At 39.5% G+C, this 24,630-nt stretch overlaps 1 protein-coding gene across 1 annotated transcript in view; it reads right to left on the bottom strand.

Annotated features, from left to right (window-relative positions):
• Sccpdh (saccharopine dehydrogenase (putative)) overlaps nucleotide 1 on the bottom strand; it is a 36,770-nt gene extending 36,769 nt beyond the window's left edge. Inside the window, exon 1 of the mRNA XM_015483564.2 lies at nucleotide 1. This exon is cut by the window's left edge and continues 293 nt beyond it. The gene's annotated coding sequence lies outside the window, so the exon portion shown is untranslated.
• Nucleotides 2–24,630: the final 24,629 nt, after the last annotated feature.

Here is a 24,630-nt window from a genome sequence, read left to right as displayed (position 1 = left end):
GTCATGGCAGCCACCGCCGCCGCCGCCGCCGCTGCGGCTGTCGCCAGCGCGTTGCTCCTACTGCCAGAAGCGCGCGGACCACGCCCATGGACACGCCCACTCCGCCTCGAGCCAGGTCCACAGCCGCGGAGCCACTTCCCGCCGTCGTTCGACTGCCTCCAGGTGCGGCTCTGACGAAGGCTGGTCTTCTGGGGCTGACGGGAGTGGACCGTGGTCCATGGCTGCGTCGGGTCGTTTGTGCAGCTGGGCTCTGACCGCTCGAGACGCTGCCTCTAATCTTCTCGGAGGCTGGGGGCGGCGGCGGCGGGTTATTCTCTTGCCCCAGGGGGGTTGTTGCATAAAAAGAGTACGAGAAACGCTCGTGAATGGAGGGCATTGCCCACGACAAGAACGTGTAAGCTTTGACAGCACATTGGCCAAGGGCTGTCTGCGAAGCAAATTAATAACAGGGGGAACGCTGGTGGGGGTATAAAGAATGCAAGATATTATCTCTTCAACTTTTCTGTTGTAAAATAAAACTTGAAAGAGCCGCCGATTTGGATTAGGTTTCTGTACTGGGTCCTACAGACCAAACCAATATGAAGTCATTCCTGCTAAGGAAGCTAACTTGGGAGTGTACCCAAAGAGTTTCAGTGGGTTACCTCAGAGTTTGATGGATGTTAGGCAGGCAATTAACCAATTAAGTTGTGGGTTTGCCTCATTTCCATTTTCTTTCCATAAATACTGCCGGACTGTATTGCACCTCTGGGCTTTTAGAACCAATTTTGTTTCTGAGGCTGCCCAATTCATTGTTGGGTGGGTTTGTGTTTTGTTTTTTTGTTGTTTATTTTTGCCCAGATAAGCACTGATAAATTTGAACTTCAGGGGTTTTTTTGCCTTTTTTTATTCTGTGTTAGTCAGCCTTCCATTGTTATCATGAAATATCTGACATACTTAGAAAAGGTTCATTTGGGTTCACAGTTTTGGTGGTTGCAGGCAAAGATCAGGTGGATGCATTCTTTGGACCGCTAGTGGGTGTGTTGATGTCAATGGTGGGAGTTCCTGGGGAGGGAACTGCCCATGGCCAGGAAACAAAAGAGGAAGGAGCTACAGTCTCATAACCCCTTTTGAGGCCAGCCTCCACCAATGACCTAAGAACTTCCCATTAGGCCCCACCTACTAAAGTTCCTGCCACCTCCCAATAGTGCTACCCTGGGGACCAAACTTTTAACACATGGGCCTTTGTAGGATATTCAGCATCCAAACTATAGCACACTGTAAATATAAAACCATTCTAAATTTTTAAATTTATTATTATTATTTTAATATTTATTTTTCAGTTTTTGGTGGACACAACATCTTTATTTTATTTTTATGTGGTGCTGAGGATCAAACCCAGGGCCTTGCACACGCTAGGCGAGCGCTCTACCGCTGAGCCACAACCCCAGCCCCAAGTTCCTTGATTTTCTTTTGGTAAAAGATAGGACCTGATGAGAAGACACTATTTTGTAAAAGAAATCTAACAAAACATACACATATTAATCAGTAATGATATTCACTTGTTAAATCAGTCATCTAAGTGGTATAATTGCTCAGCCAATACTATGCTCAAATAAAAACGGAAGGACCATGAATCATTGTCTCAATCTACTTATTTCTAATTGTTAAAACCAGTGGTTGTAAGGACATGATCCTAGGAAACAAGACATAATATCTTATCTTTCAATATGCTTTCTTTCAGGAAAGCCAGGCAGGGTGGTGCACATCTGTAATCCCAAAGGCTTGGGAGACTGAGACAGGAGGTTCATGAGTTCAAAACCAGCCTCAGCAACTTAGTGAGGCCCTAAGCAACTCAGAGAGACCATATCTCTAAATAATTTTTTTTTAAAGGGCAGGGGATGTAACAACAACAATAAAAATCCTTCAAGAAGGTGTTATTCATACTCACCTGCCAACCAATAAAAGTTAAACAGCTTTCCAGTCTTAGATTGACAAGAATGTTTTGTGTTGTCATGTTCCAGCAGAAATGTCTCAAAGACTCTTTTCATCTTCACCAAACAATTTCTTGCCAAGGCCATGGAAGACCAGCACACATCCATAATAAGTAATGTATCATTATTTTTGTATTGATTACCTTAATTTTCAATGGGCATGGTACTTTTTAAACATACTCCCAGAAATTAATCGTGTAACTGTTAGCAATTACACGAATCCATTTTAGATACTGCTATTTCTTCAAGAAGTTAGAGATTTAGTTTTGTTAAAATTAGTTGGTGCCCCACCAGAGCTCAGGCCTGGCCCAGGACTGCCTCCACCAACTTACAGAGAAGCCCAGGCCCAGAGTAGGCCCAGGTTCTCCCCCCCACCCACCTAGGAGCCCAAGCTTAACCTACTTCCATCTTGGGTCACTGCAGCCATCCCAATAGCCTTCCCCATGCACTAGCCTCTACTTTGGGATAACAGACAGGGCCTAGAAGCAGCTGCATCTAGGAGCAGGCATCCCAAAGCCAGTAAAAGGCCCACCCTTTTAGCCCCATCTCTAAAAGATGTGGCATCATCTTGGGGCAATTCCACTGCTATCTCAAGTTACCTCCGCTATTGCTGCCACCACCCTTAGTTGCAGTAGTTATCGTGGGTTACCGGGAGTGTCTAGAAGTCCAACACCAAGGTGAGGTACAGATAATCTGCACAAATACCACAAGATTGTAGGGTAGAAACTGTAATACTTCAGATCCACACTGCAAGAAAGGAAGACACATAAACAACGTGAAAAAACAAGAGAGGAAAATGTCCCAAATAAACCAGGATATAATAACAAAACCAATGGACAGTGCAGTTGATGAAATGTCAGAGAAGGAGTTCAGAATGTTCATAATTAAAGAATGACTAATGAATGAATTAAAGAATTACCTATGGGGGATAGTAGAGGATAGGAAAGGCAGCAGAATACAACAGACAGTAGTATAGCAATATGTAAAACAGTGGATGTGTAACCCATGTGATGCTGCAATCTGTATCCGGGGTAAAAATGGGAGTTCATAACCCACTTGAATCAAAGTGTGAAATATGATATGTCAAGAACTATGTAATGTTTTGAACAACCAACAATAAAAATTAAAGGAAAAAAAATAAGGTTAAATGAGACTAAAAAAAAAAAAAAGAATTACCTAAATGAGCAAATATAGGCAAAAATTGATCACTCCAACAAAGAGATAAGACAGCAAATACAGGCAACCATTGATGATACCAATAAAGAGATAAGGGAGCAAATACAGGTAGCAAAAAATTACTTTAAGAAAGAGAGATTCTGAAAAAAAATCAGAAATCCTTGAAATGAAGGAAACAATAAGCCAAATAAAAAAAACTCAATGGAAAGCATCACCAACAGACTAGATCACTTGGAAGACAGAACTTCAGATAATGAAGACAAAGTATACAATCTGAAAAATAAAGTTGAACACACAGTGAAGATGGTAAGATACCATGATCAGAACATCTAAGAATTATGGGATAACATCAAAAGACCAAATCTAAGAGTTATTGAGATAGAGGAAGGCATGGAATTTCAAACCAAAGAAATGCACAATCTCTTCAGTGAGATAATATCAGAAAGTTTCCCAAACATGAAGAATGAATTGGAAGATCAAATAAAAGAGGCTCGTGTACACCAAATGTACAAAATTACAATGGATCTACACCAAGGCACATTATAATGAAAATGCCTAGCATACAGAATAATGGTAGATTCTTAAAGGCCACAAGAGAGAGGAATCAGATCACATATGGGGGAGACCAATTCATATCTCAGCAGATTTTTCAACCCAGACCCTCAAAGTCAGGAGATCCTGGAACAACATATACCAAGCTCTGAAAGAAAATGGATGTCAACCAAGAATCCTATATCCAGCAAAATTAAGCTTTATATTTGATGTTGAAATGAAAACCTTCCATGATAAAGAAAAGTTAAAAGAATTTACAACTAGAAAGCCGGCACTACAGAACATCCTTGGCAAAATATTCCATGACAAACAACAATAAAAAATTGGCAGAGGGAGGTATTACACTAAAGGAAAAACTAATCAAAAAGAGAAACCAAGTCAAATTAAATACCAAAAATAAACAAAAATGGCTGGAAATACGAATCATGTCTCAATAATAATCCTGAATGTTAATGGCCTAAACTCACCAATCAAAAGACATAGGCTGGCAGATTGGATTTTGAAAAAAGACCCAAAAATATGCTGCCTCCTAGAGACTCATCTCATAGGAAAAGACATCCACAGACTGAAGATAAAAGATTGGGAAAAATCATACCACTCACATGGACTGCAGAAGCAAGCAGGGGTTTCCATCCTCATATCAAATAAAGTAGACTTCAAACTAAAGTTTATCAAAAGGGATAAAGAAGGACACTACATACTGCTCAAGGAAACCATACACCAGTAAGACATAACAATTATAAATATATATGCCCCAAATAATGGAGCATCTATGTTCATTAAAAAAACTGTTCTCAAGTTCAAGAGTCAAATTGACCACAACCTAATAATTCTGGGTGACTTTCCCACCTCTTTCACCACTGGATATAACTTCTAAACAAAAGCTGAACAAAGAAACTATAGAACTCAATAATACAATCAATAACTTGGACTTAACTGACATATATAGAATATTTCATCTTTCAATGAGTAAATACACTTTCTTCTCAGCAGTGCATGAGTCCTCCTCTAAATAGATCATATACTATGCCACAAAGCAACTCTAAGCAAATATAAAAAAGTAGAGATACTACCCTGCATTCTATCAGATCATAATGGAATGAAATCAGAAATCAATGATAAAATAAAAAATAAAAGCTACTCCAACACCTGGAGACTAAATAATATGCTACCGAAAGAAAAATGGGTTGAAAAAGACATTAAGGAAGAGATTTAAAAAAATTCTTAGTGGTAAATAAGAGCACTGACACAATGTATCAAAATTTCTGGGACACTATGAAGGCAGTTCTAAGAATAAAGTTCATTGCATGGAGTTCATTCCTTAAAAGAAGAAAAAGTCAGCAAATAAATGACCTAACATCTCAAAGCCCTAGAAAAAGAAGAAAAAATCAACACTAAAAGCAGTAGAAGACTGGAAATAATTAAAATTAGAGATGAAATTGAAATAAAAATAACAATTGAAAACCTTGACAAAACAAAAAGTTTGGTTTTAAAATAAATAAACAGACAAACCCTTAGCCATGCTAATGAAGAGAAGGAGAGAGAAAACTCAAATTACTAAAAACATGATGAAAAAGGAAATATCACAACAGACCCTACAGAAATACAGAAGATAATTAGAAATTATTTTGAAAACTTGTACTCCAATAAAACAGAAAATATTGAAGACATCAACAAATTTCTAGAGTCATATGATTTGCCCAAATTGAATCAGGATGATATACACAATTTATTTATTTATTTTTTTGTTTGTTTTTTGTTTTTTTTTTCTTTAATTTTTATTGTTGGTTTTTCAAAACATTACATAGTTCTTGACAAATCATATTTCACACTTTGATTCAAGTGGGTTATGAACTCCCATTTTTACCCCGGATACAGATTGCAGCATCACATCGGTTACACATCCACTGTTTTACATATTGCTATACTAGTGTCTGTTGTATTCTGCTGCCTTTCCTATCCTCTACTATCCCCCATCCCCTCCCCTCCCATCTTCTCTCTCTACCCCATCTACTGTAATTCATTTCTCCCCCTTGTTTTTTTTCCCCTTTCCCCCTCACTTCCTCTTGTATGTAATTTTGTATAACCATGAGGGTCTCCTTCCATTTCCATGCAATTTCCCTTCTCTTTCCTTTTCCCTCCCACCTCTCACCCCTGTTTAATGTTAATCTTCTTCTCATGCTCTTCCTCCCAACTCTGTTCTTAGTTACTCTCCTTATATCAAAGAAAACATTTGGCATTTGTTTTTTAGGGATTGGCTAGCTTCACTTAGCATAATCTGCTCTAATGCCATCCATTTCCCTGCAAATTCTATGATTTTGTCATTTTTTAATGCAGAGTAATACTCCATTGTGTATAAATGCCACATTTTTTTTATCCATTCGTCTATTGAAGGGCATCTAGGTTGGTTCCACAGTCTTGCTATTGTGAATTGTGCTGCTATGAACATCGATGTAGCAGTGTCCCTGTAGCATGCTCTTTTTAGGTCTTTAGGGAATAGACCGAGAAGGGGAATAGCTGGGTCAAATGGTGGCTCCATTCCCAGCTTTCCAAGAAATCTCCATACTGCTTTCCAAATTGGCTGCACCAATTTGCAGTCCCACCAGCAATGTACAAGTGTACCCTTTTCCCCACATCCTCGCCAGCACTTGTTGTTGTTTGACTTCATAATGGCTGCCAATCTTACTGGAGTGAGATGGTATCTTAGGGTGGTTTTGATTTGCATTTCTCTGACTGCTAGAGATGGTGAGCATTTTTTCATGTACTTGTTGATTGATTGTATGTCCTCCTCTGAGAAGTGTCTGTTCAGGTCCTTGGCCCATTTGTTGATTGGGTTGTTTGTTCTCTTATTGTCTAATTTTTTGAGTTCTTTGTATACTCTGGATATTAGGGCTCTATCTGAAGTGTGAGGAGTAAAGATTTGTTCCCAGGATGTAGGCTCCCTATTTACCTCTCTTATTGTTTCTTTTGCTGAGAAAAAACTTTTTAGTTTGAGTAAGTCCCATTTGTTGATTCTAGTTATTAACTTTTGTGCTATGGGTGTCCTATTGAGGAATTTGGAGCCCGACCCCACAGTATGTAGATCGTAGCCAACTTTTTCTTCTATCAGACGGCGTGTCTCTGATTTGATATCAAGCTCCTTGATCCATTTTGAATTAACTTTTGTGCATGGCGAGAGAAAGGGATTCAGTTTCATTTTGTTGCATATGGATTTCCAGTTTTCCCAGCACCATTTGTTGAAGATGCTATCCTTCCTCCATTGCATGCTTTTAGCCCCTTTATCAAATATAAGATAGTTGTAGTTTTGTGGATTGGTTTCTGTGTCCTCTATTCTGTACCATTGGTCCACCCGCCTGTTTTGGTACCAGTACCATGCTGTTTTTGTTACTATTGCTCTGTAGTATAGTTTGAAGTCTGGTATCGCTATACCGCCTGATTCACACTTCCTGCTTAGCATTGTTTTTGCTATTCTGGGTCTTTTATTTTTCCATATGAATTTCATGATTGCTTTCTCTATTTCTACAAGAAATGCCGTTGGGATTTTGATTGGCATTGCATTAAACCTATAGAGAACTTTTGGTAATATCGCCATTTTGATGATGTTAGTTCTGCCTATCCATGAACAGGGTATATTTTTCCATCTTCTAAGATCTTCTTCTATTTCTCTCTTTAGGGTTCTGTAGTTTTCATTGTATAAGTCTTTCACCTCTTTTGTTAGGTTGATTCCCAAGTATTTTATTTTTTTTGAAGATATTGTGAATGGAGTGGTTGTCCTCATTTCCATTTCAGAGGATTTGTCGCTGATATACAGGAATGCCTTTGATTTATGCGTGTTGATTTTATATCCTGCCACTTTGCTGAATTCATTTATTAGCTCTAATAGTTTCTTTGTAGAGCCTTTTGGGTCTGCTAGGTATAGAATCATATCATCTGCAAATAGTGATAATTTAAGTTCTTCTTTTCCTATTTTGATGCCTTTAATTTCTTTCGTCTGTCTAATTGCTCTGGCCAGTGTTTCGAGAACTATGTTGAACAGAAGTGGAGAGAGAGGGCATCCCTGTCTTGTTCCAGATTTTAGAGGGAATGCCTTCAGTTTTTCTCCATTCAGAATGATGCTAGCCTGAGGCTTAGCATAGATTGCTTTTACAATATTGAGGTATGTTCCTGTTATCCCTAGTTTTTCTAGAGTTTTGAACATAAAGGGATGCTGTACTTTGTCGAATGCTTTTTCCGCATCTATCGAGATGATCATATGGTTCTTATTTTTAAGTCTATTGATGTGGTGAATAACATTTATTGATTTCCGTATATTGAACCAGCCTTGCATCCCAGGGATGAATCCTACTTGATCATGGTGCACAATTTTTTTGATATGTTTTTGTATCCGATTCGCCAGAATTTTATTGAGGATTTTTGCATCTAGGTTCATTAGAGATATTGGTCTGTAGTTTTCTTTCTTTGAAGTGTCTTTGTCTGGTTTAGGTATCAGGGTGATGTTGGCCTCATAGAATGAATTTGGAAGTTCTCCCTCCTTTTCTATTTCCTGAAGTAGCTTGAAAAGTATTGGTATTAGTTCTTCTTTAAAGGTTTTGTAAAATTCTGCTGTATACCCATCCGGTCCTGGGCTTTTCTTAGTTGGTAGTCTTTTGATGGTTTCTTCTATTTCCTCAATTGATATTGGTCTGTTTAGGTTGTCTATATCCTCCTGACTCAATCTGGGCAGATCATATGACTTAAGAAATTTATCTATGCCTTCACTATCTTCTAATTTATTGGAGTATAAGGATTCAAAATAGTTTTTGATTATCTTCTGTATTTCTGAAGTGTCTGTTGTGATATTGCCTTTTTCATCCCGTATGCTAGTAATTTGAGTTCTCTCTCTTCTTCTCTTCGCTAGCATGGCTAAGGGTCTGTCGATTTTGTTTATTTTTTCAAAGAACCAACTTTTAGTTTTGTCAATTTTTTCAATTGTTTCTTTTGTTTCGATTTCATTAATTTCAGCTCTGATTTTAATTATTTCTTGCCTTCTACTTCTTTTGCTGTTGTTTTGCTCTTCTTTTTCTAGGATTTTGAGATGAAGTATGAGATCATTTATTTGTTGGTTTTTTCTTTTTTTAAGGAATGAACTCCAAGCAATGAATTTTCCTCTTAGAACTGCTTTCAATGTGTCCCATAGATTCCGATATGTTGTGTCTGTGTTTTCATTTATCTCTAAGAATTTTTTAATTTCCTCCTTGATGTCTTCTATAACCCATTGATCATTCAGTAACCTATTGTTCATTCTCCAAGTGATGTATGCTTTTTCCTTCCTTCTTTTATCGTTGATTTTCAGTTTCATTCCATTATGATCAGATAAGATGCATGGTATTATCTCTACTCCTTTATATTGTCTAAGAGTTGCCCTGTGACATAATATATGATCTATTTTTGAGAAGGATCCATGTGCTGCTGAGAAAAAAGTGTAACTGCTTGATGTTGGGTGGTATACTCTATATATGTCAATTAGGTCTAGGTTATTAATAGTGTTATTGAGTTCTATAGTTTCCTTATTCAACTTTTGTTTGGAAGATCTGTCCAGTGGCGAGAGAGGTGTGTTGAAGTCTCCCATGATTATGGTATGGTGGTCTATTAGACTCTTGAACTTGAGAAGAGTTTGTTTGACGAACATAGCTGCACCATTGTTTGGGGCATAAATATTTATGATTGTTATGTCTTGTTGGTGTATGGTTCCCTTAAGCAGTATGTAGTGTCCCTCTTTATCCCTTTTGATTAACTTTGGCTTGAAATCTATTTTATTTGATATGAGTATGGACACTCCTGCTTGTTTCCGAAGTCCATATGAGTGATATGATTTTTCCCAACCTTTCACCTTCAGCCTATGTATGTCTTTTCCTATCAAATGCGTCTCCTGTAGGCAGCATATTGTTGGGTCTTGTTTTGTGATCCATTCTACTAGCCTGTGTCTCTTAATTGGTGAGTTTAAGCCATTAACATTTAGGGTTATTATTGAGATATGGGTTGTTCTTCCAGCCATATTTGTTTATTTCTGTTACTAAACATGGTTTGTTTTCCTCTTTGATTATTTCCCCCCCCTTTACTGTCCTACCTCCCACTGTTGGTTTTCATTGTTATTTTCCATTTCCTCTTCCTGTAATGTTTTGCCGAGGATGTTTTGAAGAGATGGTTTTCTAGCTGCAAATTCTTTTAACTTTTGTTTATCGTGGAAGGTTTTAATTTCATCTTCCATCCTGAAGCTTAATTTCGCTGGATACACAATTCTTGGTTGGAACCCATTTTCTTTCAGTGTTTGAAATATGTTATTCCAGGATCTTCTAGCTTTCAGAGTCTGTGTTGAAAGATCAGCTGTTATCCTGATTGGCTTACCCCTAAATGTAATCTGCTTCCTTTCTCTTGTAGCTTTTAAAATTCTCTCCTTATTCTGTATGTTGGGCATCTTCATTATAATGTGTCTAGGTGTGGATCTCTTATGATTTTGCACATTCGGCGTCCTGTAGGCTTCTAGGATTTGGGATTCTGTCTCATTCTTCAAGTCTGGGAAGTTTTCTCGTATTATTTCATTGAATAGATTGCTCATTCCTTTGGTTTGGAGCTCTGTACCTTCCTGTATCCCAATGACTCTTAAGTTTGGTCTCTTAATGTTATCCCATATTTCTTGGATGTTCTGCTCATGGTTTCTTAACAGTCTTGCTGAGCTGTCTATGTTCTTTTCCAGTTGAAATACTTTGTCTTCATTGTCTGATGTTCTATCTTCTAAGTGTTCTACTCTGCTGGTAGTATTCTCAATTGAGTTTTTAAGTTGGTTTATTGCTTCCTGCATTTCTAGGATTTCTGTTTGTTTGTTTTTTATAACCTCTATCTCCCTGTATAGTTGGTCTTTTGCTTCTTGGATTTGTTTATGTAATTCATTGTTGAAGTGATCTTTCATTGTCTGATTTTGCTGTCTAATATCTTCCTTGAGACTCCAGATCATCTGAAGCATGTATATCCTGAATTTCTTATCTGACATTCCATCTGCTGCAGATATTACCTCTTCTAACGTTGAGTTGACCTGCATTGCTTGTGGTCCTTTCTTTCCTTGTCTCTTCATACTGTTCGCGTTTCTTTCTGCTTGGTGAAACTGTTGTGTTATTGACTTTTCCCCCTATATATTTATATTGCTCTTGTATAGTTGCAAAGTCTCCCTCGCAGGCGCGGGCGGCGGCTCTGCCCCTCCTCCAATTGGGGCAATGTGCCTACCATGCCAGCAGGCCGCCGGGCCTGTTCTGCCGGTCGGTAGCAGGTCTGCCTACCTTGCAGGCACGGGGGGCGGCTCTACCCTTCCGCAGGCCGCTGGGCCTGTTCTGCTGGTGGGTCGCAGGTCCGCCTACCTTGCAGGCGCGTGGGGCAGCTCTGCCCCTCCGCGGGTTTCTGGGCCTGTTCTCCCAGTGGGTCGCAGGTCCGCCTACCTTGCAGGCGCGGGGGCAGCTCTGATATACACAATTTAAACAGATCAATTTCAAGCAATGAAATAGAAGATGCCATCAGAAGCCTACCAACCAAGAAAAATCCAGAACTGGATGGATACACAGCTGAGTTCTACAAGACCTCTAAAGAAGAACTAATACCAATACTCTTCAAATTAATTTTGTGAAATAGAAAAAGAGGGAGCACTTCCAAACTCATTCTATGAGGACAATATCACCCTGATTCCAAAACCAGGCAAAGACACATCAAAGAAAGAAAACTTCAGACCAATATCTCTAATGAACATAGATGCAAATATTCCCAATAAAATTCTGGCAAATTGAATTAAAAAAAAACATATTAAAAGATAGTGCACCACAATCAAGTGGGATTCAACCCATGGATGCAAGTTTGGTTCAACATATGGAAATCAATAAATGTAATTCATCACATCAATAGACTTAAAGAATCATGATCATCTCAATAGATGCCGAAAAAGCATTCAGCAAAATACAGCATCACTTCATGTTCAAAACACTAGAAAAATTAGGGATAACAGGAACATATCTCAACATTGTAAAAGCTATCTATGCTAAACCCCAGGCCAACATCATTTTAAATGGAGAAAAATTGAAAGCCTTCCCCCCTAAAAACTGGACCAAGACAGGGATGCCCTCTTTCACCACTTCTATTTAACATAGTTCTTGAAACATTGGCCAGAGCAATTAGACAGAAAAAAAAATAAAGGAATACATATAGAAAGGAAGAACTCAAATTAGCACTATTTGCAAATAATATGATTCTATACCTAGAAGACCCCAAAAATGTCACCAGAAAACTTCTAGAACTAGTAAATGAATTTAGCAAAGTAGCAGGATATAAAATCAACACCCATAAATGAAAGACATTTCTGTATATCAGTGACAAATCCTCCAAAAGGGAAACGAGGAAAACTACCCCATTTATAATAGCCTCAAAAAATAAAAAATAAAATAAAATACTTGGGAATCATCTTAACAAAAGAGGTGAAAGACCTCTACAATGAAAATTACAGAACACAAAAGAAAGAAATCAAAGAAGACCTCAGAAGATGGAAAGATCTACCTTGTCCTTGGATAGGCAGAATTAATATTATCAAAATGACCATACTACCAAAAGCACTATACAGATTTAATGCAATTCTGATCAAAATCCCAATGCCATTCCTTGTAGAAATAGAAAAAGCAGTCATGAAATTCATCTGGAAGAACAAGAGACCCAGAATAGTTAAAGCAATCCTTAGAAAGAAGAGTGAAGCAGGTGGCATCATTATATCAGAACTTAAAGTACACTACAGAGAAATAATAACAAAAACAGAATGGTATTGGCACCAAAATAGACTTGTAGATCAATGATACAGAATAGAGAACACACTAACCCACATAACTACAGTTAACTTATATTAAACAAAGGCTCCAAAAACATACATTGGAGATAAGATAGCCTCTTCAGCAAATGGTGCTGGGAAAACTGAAAATCCTTATGCCACAAAATGAAATTAAACCCCTTTCTTTCACCATGCACAAAACTCAACTCAAAGTGGATCGAGGACCTAGGAATTAAACCAGAGACACTGTGCCTATTAGAAGAAAAAGTAGGCCCAAATCTCCAACTTGTCGCATTTGGCCCCAACTTCCTTAATAAGACACCTATAATTCAAGAACTAAAATCAAGAATCAATAAATGAGATGAATTCAAACTAAAAAGCTTCTTCTCAGCAGAAGAAACAATTTATGAGGTGAATAGAGAGCCTACATTTTGGGAGCAAATTTTTACCACACACACATCTGATAAAGCACTACTAATCTCTAGGATATATAAAGAACTCAAAACTTAACACCAAAATAAATAAATAACCCAATCAATAAATGGGCCAAGAAACTGAACAGACACTTCTCAAAAGAGTATATACAATCAACAAATATTATGAAAAAATGTTCATCATCTCTAGCGATTAGAGAAATGCAAATCAAAACTACTCTAAGATTTCATTTCACTACAGTCAGAATGGCAGCTGTCAAAAATACAAACAGCAATAAGTGTTGGCAAGGATGTGGAGGAAAAGGCACACTCATAAATTGCTGGTGGGACTGCAAATTGGTGCAGCCAATATGGAAAGCAGTATGAAGAATCCTTGGAAAACTGGGAATGGAACCACCATTTGACCTAGCTATCCCACTGCTCAGTCTATACCCAAAAGACTTAAAAACAGAATATTACAGGGACACAGCCACATCAATGTTTATAGCAGCACAATTCACAATAGCTAAACGGTGGAACCAACCTAGATGCCCTTCAGTAGATGAATGAATAAAGAAAATGTGGTATATATACACAATGGGATATTATTCAGCACTAAAAGAGAATAAAATCATGGCATTTGCAGGTAAATGGATGGAGCTGGAGAAGATGGTGCTAAGTGAAGTTAGCCAATCCCAAAAAACCAAATGCGGAATGTTTTCTCTGATGTAAGGATGCTAATTCATAAAGGGGCTGGAGGTAGGGAGCATGGGAAGAATGGATGAACTCTACATAGAGCAAAGGGAGGGAGGGGAAAGAAGGGGGCATGGCCATAGGAAAGACGGTGGAACAAGATGGACATCACTACCCTAAGTACATGTGTGAAGACATGAATGGTGTGACTCTACTTTGTATACAACCAGATGTGAAAGATTGTGCTCTATATGAGTAATATAAATTGTAATTCATTATGCTGTTATATATAACAAATTAAAATTAAAAAATAAATTTTAAAAAATTAATTGGTGAAAACAAGTTCTCCAAATGATCTTTAAGCCTATGTTATAAAAAACAAATTTTGAAACACTTGCCTATTAGGAAATTCTAAACTACACTCCATTACCAATTTTCTTGTAGGATGAACAGTGCATTCTCAATAGCTACTTATTATGCATCAATTTTATATCAGACTTTTTATGGTTCTCTCTCTCTCTCTCTCTCTCTCTCTCTCTCTCTCTCTCTCTCTCCTTTTCCCCGGCTGTTGGGGATTGAGTCTAGGACTGCTGCATGTTCCACAAGCATCCTACCACTGAACTACACTCCCCACCATACTTTAAAAAAAATTTTTTTAAAGAAAGTATGTTTCTTGGGCTGGGGTTGGGGCTCAGTGGTAGAGCACTCGCCTAGTACATGTGAGGCCCTGGGTTCGATCCTCAGCACCACATAAAAATAAATAAATAAAATAAAGATATTTTTTAAAAAGTATGTTTCTTTAAATTGAGTACTTAATTCACACTATCTCCTTTCTGGGTTGCTACTGTGGTAAAAATTAGGTCCCTACCTCTCAATAATATTGCTTTTGAGCTGGGCTTGGTGGCACAGGCCTGTAATACCAGTGGCTTGGGAGGCTGAGGCAGGAGGATCGTAAATTCAAAGCCAGCCTCAGCAGAAGTGAGATGCTAAGCAACTCAGTGAGATTCTGTCTCTAAATAAAATATAGAATAGAGCTGGGGATGTGGCTCAGTGGTCAAGTGCACCTGAGTTCAATACCCAGTACCAAAAAAAAAAACCAAGAATATTGCTTCTGACTGGACTGAGAGCCAATGTGAACATAAGCCCCAGAATGGGGCTTTCAGAACAGCCAAATAAGGAAGAGCAAAAACAAGCCTTTCCTTTCATTTATAAAGGGACTGAGAATCTGAAGGTCCAAAATCTCCACCTTCCAAAGGTGAGAAGCATGGAAACCAAAGTGTATCAGAAATAAAATACAGGACAAGAACGTTTTTGAGGAATGTGTACCAACCATCAGGCCTCTACTATTTTGCAGGGCCCTAGTTCAACATTTTTAAAGAAAAATATTTTTGCTTCCATTTCATTTTTCAATGAGGAGTAGAATCTATTAAAGGGAATATAATGGATCAGAATCAATGAGCTCATTCATAAAAACATTACTGGATAATAATTTTTTGGTTGCTGAGAATACTTGGCACATTATTTCAAAGCAACAAAATTCAGGGCCACCTGAGAATTCAGAAGTGACAGCTACATTCACTGATAGGTTTATACAGGACATAACACACCTACAATCCCATCCTTCCACCCCCCTCTTTTTTTTTTTTCAGTGTATTTATTAAGGGGCCAAAACTCCTGCTCATCACATTAAGTTATTTTGTACATTATGGTGCACAAAACAGAGGGAAAGACATTTTCTCTGAAGGTAAACTGAAAGTTTTTTTGCAAAAGGTCCATGTCACTCTGACATGGGAGGACTGGAGCTCAGTGCCTAGTGGCCTTCACTGGCTTAATCTCTCCGTTTCTTTGGTTGCACTGGCCTCAGCGAGAGCAGTTCCATCTATGTGTCTGCCAGCTTCTCCCCTTCTTCCTTACATTCCTGCTCCTCCTATTTCTGCATGGCCTGGAACTGGTCTACAGAGTGTGATCTCTTGATAACCTTGGTGCTATAGTGGAAGCAGGAAAAGCCCCACTTGAAGTATTCCCCACAGGGGTCACTGGCCATCCCCCAATGCACAAGCAATTCTAGTTCATGTCTCCATTTGGCAGTATCAATATCTGTCCCTCATGGGGATCACTGGGATCCTCAACTAGCAGCTCTGCATCTGGAAGTTTCATAGTCCTCTTTGGTCTCAAATATGGTCCTATCCTTCCCTTCCTGCTGGTAGTAGGCCATGGCTGCAGCTGGCACTTTGACCTCACAGAAGTGGCAGTGGCTGTAGCCTCCTCAGGCAGGGCAGGCTGCTCCAGTCATAACTCTTCAAGTTACATGTTTAAATCTCTTAGAAATGAAGGTTAAGGGCTGGGGTTGTGGTTCAGTGGTAGAGCTCTTGCCTAGCATATGTGAGGCATTGGGCTTGATTCTCAGCACCACATAAAAATAAATAAAATAAAGGTCTATTGACAAGTAAAAAAAAATTTTTTAAAAAAGAAAAAAAAATGAAGGTTAAATTCTCAGCATTCTAAAAACAAAAAAACTAGAAATAAAGGCTAAAGAACTTAAGTAACTTCACCAAACCCAAATGCATAAGAATTTGAACTGATTAAGGTTTTCAAATCCAACTCTCTCAGCTTCAAAGCCTTATTATTTTTCCTGTAACACGACATCTCTTTCCTACAGGAATTTTCTCCTTTCTCACAGGCAATTGCTAGTTGTTTTCCAGAAAACAGATACTTATAAACTATATGAGGTTAAAAGTTATGAAATAATTAGCAAAAATTGTATTTTTGCGTGGAATGATCATAATAGAAAATAGCTTTAACTGGGATTCACTTTATTCTCTGAGTATAAACCATGCTTCTTAGGCACAAGTGGCTTTTTAAAAAATTATTTTTAGTTGTAGATGGATATTATACCTTTATTTTATTTATTTTTATGTGGTGCTAAGGATCTAACCCAGTGCCTCACATGTACTAGGCAAGCGCTCTACCACTGAGTCCAAACCCCAGCCCACATATGGCTTATTTTAAAACCAACATGCCATATAATTGCTGCAGATTTTATGCCAACAATTTTTTTTTGCAAAAAAGTGAATTGTGATCATTATATGAAGCTTTTTTTAATGAAAAACTGTGCCAATATTACTTAAAAATCATCTGTTACTAAACTATCTTTGGTGCATAATTCAGATGCTCAGGATACTTGGGAATGTAGGTTAATGTGGTAGCGACAATTTTGCAGTGAAATATTGAGAGAGATGTAGAAGGGCTTAGGCAGCCAGGGCAACATGGTGAGTGAGGAAGTCCAGAGTGGGGCCCCAACAAAAGAGCATGAAGAGGGTTTTCTGATGAGGTTAACTTTCTGTTTGACCAAAGTTCTTGTGGACACAAGAGAGTGATCCAATGAGACACTTGCATACTTATGCTCCTAAGCAGCGGATCCAATATATAAACTAAAATAGACATGGGCACAGAGGAGGATACCAATGAATAATAGTGAGGAGAGCATGGGCAGGGGAGGAGATAAGGAAAGGAAGAAAGTCCAGGGACCATAAAAAGAACAGGCCAAAACTTCCCCCAACAGACTCCTGAATCTGCGGACCCTTCTCTTTGGAGAAGTCTGTTATTGTTGCTTTTGCAATAAACCTGCTGCTTGCTTGCTAACGCTGTTCCTGCTCTTCAATTCTTTGCTGAGCAGAGACACCAAATCCAACACCTTTAGCAGGTAATATGATAAATTTTTTTGGTTTGTCTCTGTTCCTTTTCTCCTTCCTCCCCCCACTTCCTTCCTAACAACAGGCAAAACAAGATTAATATTTTTCCTGTCCCAGGCTAAGCTATTGTGTCCTTCACTACTCACAGAATAAAGAAGTGCCAAACCTGGTAACTAGAGCAACAAACCTTAATCAGGTCAAATTCTTATGCATTTGGGTTTGGTGAAGTTAACTTAAGTCCTTTGACCTTTATTTCTAGTTTTTTGTTGTTGTTGTTGTTGTTTTTGGGTGTTTTTTGTTGTTGTTGTTGTTGTTGTTTTTGGTGACATCTCCCAATGACACCAACCAAACATTGATTCATTGTGTCTACTGATAATATTTGGATCCCAGCCTTTGTAGTCCTCTTTCAAAAGTCCCATAACCCCTGTGACAGAATAACAAGTTTTGAGATCCATGTCCACTGCATTCTCATTTATTAGCAAATCAATAAACTTCTTTTTTCCTTTTTTTCAAGACTTTGTCCTCCCCAGGCATGGTGGCACATGCCTGCATTCTCAGTGACTTGGGGGGAAGCTGAGGCAGGAGGATCACAAGTTTGAGGCCAGCCTCAGCAACTTAGCAAGACCCTGTCTCAAAATAAAAAATGAAAATGACTAGGGTTGTACCTCAGTGATAGAGTGCCCCTAGGTTCAATTCCTAGTACCAAAAAAGGAGAAAAATAAAAAATAAAAGGCATGGTGCATGTTTTCTTCTGCCCCCACCCATGTGCTCTCAGCTACAACAGCCCAACCTTATCAGAAGGCCAAGATGTTTGTGCAGGCAGGCTGGCAGCACCTACAGAAGAAATATGGCAGTGTTTGGAGATCAACTAACACCCATTCCCAAGACCTGGATGTTTGCACAAGAAAAGATGTCTTGGGCTGGGGATGTGGCTCAAGCGGTAGCGTGCTCGCCTGGCATGCGTGCGGCCCAGGTTCGATCCTCAGCACCACATACAAACAAAGATGTTGTGTCTGCCGAAAACTAAAAAAAAAATATTTAAAAAATTCTCTTTCTCTCTTTTTTTAAAAAAAAAAAAAAGAAAGAAAGAAAAGATGTCTTTTGTAACTGCCCCAGACCAATGGGAAATTACCAGACTACAGCTCACCCAAGAAAATCAATAAAAGCTGTATCTTCCTTTGTTTGGGGATAGCCTGGTCACCTTCTCCATCAGTGATGTCAGCTTGAAGCCCCAAGTCTTGCCCACATGTTTGCACTCACTTGGCCTGATTTCAGTTCTATCATCACCAAGTTGGAAGTTCCAGTCTCTGGTATCAGAGACTAAATCTTGTCTCACCAACCAGCTTAGCTAACAAGTGGCTGGAGTCAGGGAAATGGAGGGCTGATTGGTTGTAAGTGGGGGCCTTGGTGGAATAGTCCATAGCTGGCACCCTGGTCCAGATGGAAGTTAAGGATCCTTTGTAAACAGGGAGTTTCCAGTCCCTCCATTATTCTGGTCCCTCCTGCAATGGTTGACAGGGCCCCCTTACTTCTTACTGGGTCCCCTGAAGCCCTATTCTCTTCTTCAGGTTCTGCTTGCTGTAGGAGACTTTTGATTCTGCCAGGCTGTCAAGGTCATTTTAAATCAGGTCCTTGGATTCTGCACTGATATCCTGAAAAACAACTTTCACACATTTTAAACCTTTTAATTTTTATTTTTTAATTTATTTTTTGGTACTACAGATTGGACTCAAAGGTGCTCTGCCACTGACACACATCCCCAGCCCTCCCAGCCCTTTTTATTTTGAATCAGGGTCTTACTAAGTTGTTGAAGGCCTCACTGAATTGCTGAGACTGGCCTTGAACTTAGGATCCTTTTGCCTCAGCCTCCTGAGTCCTTGGGATTATAGGCGTGTGCCACCAGGCCCAGCTTTAACCGATTTTAGGAACTGGGAGTTGTTGTTTAAAGGCCCAGCTTCAGTGGGATCAGTGTTACTGATTTTTCCTTTGGCTTCAGACTCCCATATGATTCAGCATTGCGTTGTCCCTGATGCAGACTCCAAAACATACCCCATGACACAATATCACCAGTTTGATGTCCTTTCTTCTTTCTTTCATTTTTTTCAACACTATGTGTGTAGGTATCTGAGAGACAGCATTAGGGGGAAAGTACAGATGAAAATCTCGGCTTTCATGAAGCTTGAATTCTCGTGAGGAAGACACAGTGAGATACTTAAGTATAACATGTAGAATGTTAGACAGTAGAAAGTGCTAAAGAGAAAAGGTGGCAAAGGAAGACCTGATTTATAACGGTCTGTCCCTGGTTCCTGACACAGCATACAAAATCTTTTGTATGCTAATGAAATAACAGGTAGCTGGGAGTCTCTAGATACAGGCCAATGACCAGAAAGACCAAGGTGTGATTAGAGGGCTGGGACTTTTAGCCCCACTTTCCCAACTCCAGGAAGGGAACAGAAGCTGAAAGCTGAGCTGATCCAATGGTTTAATCAATCATGCCTATGCAATGAAGCCTCTGTAAAAACCCAAAGGACAGGATTCAAATACTCACCCAATTCTGCAGGGATAGAAGATCTTGCACTCAAGACCCTTGCAGTCCTTGCACTATGTATCTCTTATTTGCCTGTTGTAACCTTTAGACAGCCATGGGTCAATCTAAGTTCCATGTTTCCCCCTGAGGTCTGTGAGCTGCTCTAGCAAATTAATCAAAACCGTGGAAGAAGTTATGGGAATCCCCAGTTTATAGCCAGTTGATCCGAGCAATGACCACAACCTGGGACTTAGAACTGGCATCCATGGGGGAAGTCTTGTAGAACTGAGCCTTCAGCCTCAAGCTCTGATTCTACCTCCAGTTAGTGTCAGAAGAGAATTAAATAAAGACACCCAACTGGTGTTTGCTAGAAAATTGCTTCGTGTGTGAGGACAAAACACCACACATCTAGAGTCAGAGGGTTGTGTTGATTGGCTGTGTACAGGTGGAGAGAAATCAGAGGAGGTGTGAACAGTCAGATGGAGTAACTCATGAATTTTTAGATAGAATGGCTAGGATGATTTTTAGGAAAGCTCTGAGGGAGGACAGGGAACTAGCTATGTAATCCTTTTGGAGGACATTCCAGAGATGTGCAATGAGGTTCACATGCCCTACATGCCTGTTGCCTTTGAGAAGGTGGAAGGAGGACACAAAATTTGAGCAGATTGGTGTGGAGATTGTGGGAGGAGATAAGATTAGAGAGATGATGGGAAGCAGACCATGTAAGAACTTTGGGTGATAATAAGGACTCTGACTTTGGCTCTGAATGAGATAGGAGGAGTCAATATTGAATAGAAGGGACAGTCTACTTTCTTTCTTTTTGTTTTCCCTAAGGCAGGTCCTCTCTATTGCCCAGCTGACCTCCAACTCTTGAGCTCAAGTGATCCTCCTGTCTCAGCCTCCCAAGTAGCTGAGTCTACATGCATGCACCACCAGTGCAACACCATACCCCGCTTTCTTGTAAACACTTTTAAAAACACTCATTCTGGTTTCTTCATTGGAAATACACTAAAAGAGACTAAGTGCAGACTCAGATAAATGCTATAAGACTTTTGCATTAATCCAGATGAGAGGTGATAGTGACTTAGACTAGGATGTTGATAGCATAAATGCTGAGAAGTGCTCATAATCTGGGTATCTATAGATGATAAAAAGGATTTTATGATGGTTTGGCTGAGAAAGGAGGACATTGATTAAAATCAAGCAAACATAGGTGGGTAGCTCAGTGGTAGAGCACTTGCTTAGCTAGCATGCTTGAAGCTCTGGGTCCCAGCACCCCAGAAAACAAACAAGCAAAATCAAAACAAAACAAACAAACAAAAAAATAGTCACAGAAAACTCCAAGATATTTGGCTGAGCGGTGGCAAGATTGATTGAAGCTGTAATTAACTAAGTTGGGAAGACCAAAAAAAGACTCAAGGTTTCTGGTGGCTGGCAGTGTGGGGTGCATCTTGGTCAGGTTATATCTGGGATGTCATAAAACCATTTGTTATAGTTTAGATTTGGAATGTCTCCCAAGGATCGTATGGCCAGCAGACTATTGGGAGGTGATGAACACTTCAAGAGGTCACTGGTGGTGTGCTTTTGAAGGGCATGTGTTGGAAGCCAGCTATGCTATGAAGAGCAAACACATTTGTATATCTTTCCACAATGTCAGAATTCACTGAATAAAGATAAATTCATATTTATTTTCAGTGGTGATGATTCACCACTTTCAGTGGTGATGATTCACCAAATATTTATGGGTTACCTGACAGTCATAAGCCAGACAATTGTGAGTTCTCTTATTCCAATCTCAACTACTAATATTGAAAATTCTCAAGTCACTTTACACAATTATACATATGAGTCACAGAAGGACTAAGAAAGAGTTAAGGACATAGGAGTTCTGGAGACTGAACTGAAAGCAAAGGCAGAGAGTAGATATGAATGCAAAGAGTCACTGGAGGTGGTCAGATAAGATGGTGAAGAACTTGTTCAGGGTGCAGAAAGCTCAGGAACTTATTCTAGGCCAGGGTCCAAAGAGACAGCCGTTTCAGAGTGTCAGCTTGAGATGATGGTATGGAGTAGGCCACATGTGGTTGTCATGGAGAGGAGAGGTCATGCTCTGATGAAGCTCAAGGACAGAGATTCAGAGGTCAGTGCTGTGGTATTTTTCCTGAACAAGACCGTTAAAGAATAACCAAGTAATGGTCAGGGTGCTGCCATGTCTACTCTCAGAGTGCTCCTCCTTTTATGGGCCCTGAGAGAGGGATTGGTTTATTTGGAGATCTGGTATGTTTGATAAGCTCATAGGCCTAGTTTTTTCCTATGAGTTTGATATGCCTATCCATCCATATGCTTTTGATTAATTCAGTACATTCACAGATGGTCATTCTTATTAGCAAAATTTATTTATCAGTTTGTGCCTTATGGTTGTACTAGGTAGATGGTTGTTATTTACTTGTACAAACAAGGCATAGAGCCATTCTGTCTCAGCACTTATACTCAAAACAGAGTAACGCATGGCAAATTTGCTTTATAAGATGGAGTAAATGCAGGGTTAGACACAGTCTGAAAACTACTGTTCCATTCATCATGGAGTAACTCAGAGAACAGCCTGCCCTCTGTAGTATACCTTGTCCCTGGATCCTTCCTCTCTCTGCTTCCTGGCCACCATATGGTAAGTAGCCTCCTCTGCTACACAATCCCACCACCATAATGTTCTGCCTCTCCTCGGTCCCAAAGCAAAGGAGTCATACAACCACAGACTGGAATGTCTAAAACCATGAGACAAAATGAATCTTTCCTCCTCTTAGCTGATTTTCTCAGGTGTTGTGTCACAGTGTGGGAAAGATGTCTAACATGTCTTCTAAGTAGGAATTGCCAAGCCAGCAGTTTGATATTCTTTTGGGGAGCTATCTCACCCACAGTCCAGTTGTGCCAGGGCAGTGGGGTAGGTTGCAGCAAAGTCAGAGACAGCATGGGAGATGTACAATTTATTGGGGAAATCTTACAAAATATCAGTGGCTTCTCCAAGATCAATCGTGATAAGCTGCAAGATAGAACCTCTGTTCCTCACAGCACTTTGTCCAGTGGCAGCTGGCTAGACAAGTAACGCTTATCCTTTCCAGTGTCCTCAGTTTTGTACCTGTCCCCACTCAGAAAGGGGTGCTAGGCTGTAGAAAGAGTGACATCATCAGCATTAGCTTGCTTGTATAACCACAGTCCCAAGAAACAACTGTCCTGCTGTACATGCAAAAAAGTAGCTTTTTCCAAATAACACTAACTTGCCCTGGTTCCCAGTGTGCATAAGAGTGTTCTTTAAGAGAATATGTATCTGGGTGGACATTCTGTCCCAGGCTTGCTCTCATTGTTCTTTTAACTTGGCTAGGTTTTTAGGAACAGAAAGAGGACATTCAAGGACACAGTCTTTTACTGTCCCCTCCCCTTTTCTTTGGGAATGATATGCCAATAAAACACCAGTCTGAGAGACTGAAGATTTGAGCTTTCCTGGCCAGGGAAGTCCTTCAGGAGCTTAGGAAATCACTTATCAATCCGCTTCAAAGCACAGAACTGGGGGTAACTCTGTGGTAGAGTATGTGCTTAGTGAGCACAAGGCCCTGGGTTCCACTCTTAGCACAAAAACAAACAAAATATAAATATAATATATAAATATAAATATATAAAACACAGATCCTAAGTCATTTACATAAGAAATACCAAGAGCACAGATGTCTCAGCTGCTGGTGAAGGTACAGGAATGGGTCCAATCAACTGCATATTTGGAAAAATAAAACTTTACTAAATTAAAAAAAAATAAAACAAGACTGATTGATCATGGCTGTATTTCCTTAGCCAAGTTCAACTACAGGTTTGGCACTGAGTTATCAGAAAGCTTGATGTAAGAAGGATTAGGCTTAAGCCCAGCAGGGTGGTGCAACAAGGGGTGCTATTTATGGATTTCAGTTGTCTCCCTGATGAACAGAGGATTTGTGTTTTTGTTGGAGGGACAAACAAGGCAAGGCACCAAAGATGGCAGGAAACAGTTTTATTTGGCTGCAGCCAGGTTCAGAGGGCACAGCTTTTGCTGTAATTAATTAATTAATCCCCTGAACCCCGAGTTCAGGTAGTTTCAGTGTTTTATACTCAGCAGATAAGGGAAGGGGCTCAGAAGTTCATAGTCTGCAGAAGCTCACATAAAAGCAGCTTTTTCTATCACTGTTTTATGTAAGTTAACCCTTCAAGGACAACACCTGAGAAGGAAAGAGCTTCTTCTCCCCTTTCTTTCCTCCCCTGCCAGTTGTTACCATGGAGCCCAGATGGTAACTTATCTTAAAAATGTAGACATCTCTGTAAAGCCCCAGCTCAAGGCCAGAGGCCTTATTTGCACATTTCTACAAACTACTATACTGGATATGTTTGTGAAAAACTAGTAAAGGGGGTGCTCAGCACCTGGAGTGCTGGTATCTTCCTGGCCAGTGGCCAAGTAAAAGGGGGGGGGCGCAATAAGAAAATAGAAATTTTATCTACATTGAACTCTTTTGCAGAGACTCTTTTGCTGACAGTCCTAAAATCAGCCCTGGTGAAGATTTCTGGAGAAGCCCTGTTAAGATTTTTCTGTGGAGTAAATTCACAATTCCCCCTTTTAATGATGCTTCCCATAATTTAATCCTTTAAATGTAAGAGCATCATTACCATTATCTTGCTTAAAGCCTCATATAATGCCAAAACCTTAGTTGTTGTCATCCTTTCAACAGCAACTTCTATAGTGGACCCAATAGTTTTAATGTACAGT

This window comes from Marmota marmota, unplaced genomic scaffold (genome assembly GCF_001458135.2).
Source record: "Marmota marmota marmota unplaced genomic scaffold, marMar, whole genome shotgun sequence".
Classification (NCBI taxonomy): domain Eukaryota; kingdom Metazoa; phylum Chordata; class Mammalia; order Rodentia; family Sciuridae; genus Marmota; species Marmota marmota.
The sequence above is the reverse complement of the archived record's forward strand: the minus strand, read 5'-3'. Positions and strand labels throughout refer to the sequence as shown.